The sequence below is a fragment of the Trichosurus vulpecula genome, chromosome 2, assembly GCF_011100635.1.
Source record: "Trichosurus vulpecula isolate mTriVul1 chromosome 2, mTriVul1.pri, whole genome shotgun sequence".
Taxonomy (NCBI): Eukaryota; Metazoa; Chordata; class Mammalia; order Diprotodontia; family Phalangeridae; genus Trichosurus; species Trichosurus vulpecula.
The window spans coordinates 144,640,921-144,644,211 of NC_050574.1; positions in this window are offsets into that span (position 1 = coordinate 144,640,921).

The following is a 3,291-nucleotide window of genomic DNA, read 5'->3' on the forward strand; positions in this document are numbered from 1 at the left end:
GCATAAGCAAGTAGATATGTGGCCATTTCCAAGGTTGCCCTTCCTGAATGTTTTCTTATCTTGGTTTCGATATCTTGTTCATGAAGCCGGAGGTAAGCTTTTCACAAAGAAGGCCTGTCCTGGGAGGACTGTAAAGTAGACAGTTTTGGTATTGTGCTTCTCACTTTGTTACCTAGACAACCCATCACTGGAATCTTTCCAGTATTCTTGGGTAAAATGTAAGCATTTTAATATTGGACATTTGCAGAGAATATACCAATCTTTGTCACCTAATCTGAAAGAGTGACTCTGACAGCCCTGGGCTTGAAGTCAGAAGATTTTTGTCTGAGTTCCAGGTTTCCCATTTCATATCTTTGTGACTCTAGGCAAACATTCTCCCTGAGCCTTGATTTGTTTTTCTTTAAATCTAAGCTAATAATACCTATGTCACAGCATCATTGTTAATAAAATGCTTTGTAAATTGCAAAATAATGTGTAAATGTGAGCTATTATAATATAGGGAATTACAAGCTAATTTGAAAGGGAAGGCAATACCCTAAAAGGCTGATGAGGAGACAATTGAGGACAGACAGGGCCCTGGAGAACCCATGTAGTTGGATGTTGACTTTGCATAAAGTACAAAGAACCATATTGGCTTATACGGCAACTTTCATCCTGGTCTACACCAGGTATCTTTTTAGTATATGCTGATCTTTACTAGATGGTTCATAGGTTAGAAGAAATGAAGCAGTTACATGGCATAGCAGATAGAGTGCTGGGACTAGAATCAGGAAGATCTGAGTTAAAATCCAGCTTCAGACACTTACTAGATACGTGAGCCTGGGCAAGCAACTTAACCTCTGTTTGCCTCAGTTTCCTTAACTGTAAAATCGAAATAATAACAACACATACCTTGTATGGTTGTCATGAGGATCAAATGAGACAACATTTATAAGTGCTTAGCACAGTGCTTGGCATGCACTAGGTCCTATATAAATCCTATTACTGTTATAATCTTCATTATTACTATTATTTGGGGGGGGCAGGGCAATTGGGTTAAGTGACTTGCCCAAGGTCACACAGCTAGTAAGTGTGTCAAGTGTCTGAGCCCGCATTTGAACTCAGGTCCTCCTGACTCCAGGGCGGGTGCTCTACTCACTATGCCACCTAGCTTCCCCCATTATTACTATTATTAAATAAGGATTCAGATAATCCCCACTCCTTGATCTAGACTGGAGGTGTGGGAGATGACACTTCAGCTTTAATCTGTCCTGGTCAGGCTACATCTGGAGTATTGTGATCAATGTCCGATCCCACGTATTAACAAGAATTTCTGGAACATGCCCAGGAAAGGGCAACCAGGGTGGTAAAAGGTCTAGATTAGAAACTATGTTATACAAGATATTCCTTACATGAAAGAACTAGAGATAGCTTGAAGGAGAGACCTAAAGAGGACAGATAAATGGTATTCAATTAACTGAAGGGCTGTCATATAGAAGAGAAGTTTGATTTCTTTCATCCAGAACAGAAGGGAGAGATAGAACAAATAGGTGTTAAGCTACAAATAATTTGATTCAACGAGCATTCGTTATTATTAAAATAACAATAATAGCTAACACTTATATAGCACTTTAAGATTTGCAAGGCACTTTGCAAATGTTATTTCATTTTTTCTTCACAAAAACCCTGGGAAGCAGGTGCCGTCATTATCGTCATTTTACAGACAATGAAACTGAGACAAATAGAGATTAAATGACTTGCCCAAGGTCGTGTAGCTATTAAGTATCTGAGGCTGTATTTCAACTCAAGTTTCCCTGACTCCAGGTGCAGCATTCTAACCCCTTAGCAGCCTATATTTATTAAGCACCTACTATGTGAAGGCAGATTTTGTCTAAATGTATAGCTAGGTCCTGATTAGTGCCAAATAACCAAATTTCATAAAGCGATCACATTATTCAAATTTCCTCTATTCAAAGTTTAGTTATATTTAAAATATTGTAATTGGTTCCAATTAAATTTCCATTTATTTATTAACATAGTAAAAAAATGATAAGAAAATGTGTTTTTGATTCGTTTATAACAAAATAATGGAGTTTTTATAGGAAGCAAAATTTAAAACATTTTTTAAAAATTACTGAACACCTAAAGATAAACCTATGCTGATAATATTACAAAACTATTATCATCACATGAAGTATTTAAGCAGCACAGATTGAACTGTCTTTTTTCTTTAAATCTTCAAATCTAGGCTGGTAGATGCAAAGACCTTTACCTATATCTCAGAAAATTTGCAAGCTCACATTCTAACACAATGAACCAAGGATGGTCTGGGACAGTACCTAAAATCAGTAATGCTTAAAACATAATATTGTTTTCCTGGCAACATTCTTCAATAACTGCACTAAAATATCTTGAAAACCAGTCTTCATCGACAACGTAGTCACCTATGCTTTCCTAATGACTACCAAAGAACTGGAACTGATATAGGCAAGTGGAGACTGACAACATAGCAGCATATTAAGAGCCTCACAAGCTCGCACTATAGCATTAACTGGATTTTGGCTCTCATTCAATGTGATCTTTTCATTTTATAATTCTTTTTATTTATAGCATTATATTTCTTATATTATATTTATAATAGGATTATAATTTATAATATATTTTATAATTCTTACTAAATTAAATTCTGCATTATTTGGACTAATATTAATCATGTCCTAATTGTAAGTGTATCCTACTGCCAGTTAGAGCTATTAAGAAATGAATGAACTGCCTCAGGATTAGTAGCTTCTCCAGCATAAGAGACCTATCTAATCAGCCTGTATCCAGTATGTGATGGAGGTACTCATGTATCAAGATAAGAATTGAACTAGAAGTCAATGCTAAGATGACTTCCAAACCTGAAGTTCTATGATTCTTTGATGCCCTCCTGACAGTTTGTCAGTGGTGGAAATCTTCACATGTAAAGGGAATAGCACCCTTGGCTCCTGGATCCATTTGGTGCCTACAAACTGAAGCAATGGGATCAATGTATAATTTGTGTACCTGTTAATGGATAGATAAGATAAACACAAATTGAAGTCAGACATCAAGCACATTATAAGAGCTTGATTGCTATTTAGGTAGTGGTGAAACCAGAGGTTTTTTCAAACTTCTGAGTTAAGCATATTTTTTTAAAAGGCTATTTCAAATCTGCAGGCTTCCACACTAATGGGTCAGATTAACTTGTATAAAAGGTACTACTTTTGAAAAAACTTAATACAACACCAACTAAGCTTCAACATGGAAGTAAATTTTCCCCCTAACATCAAT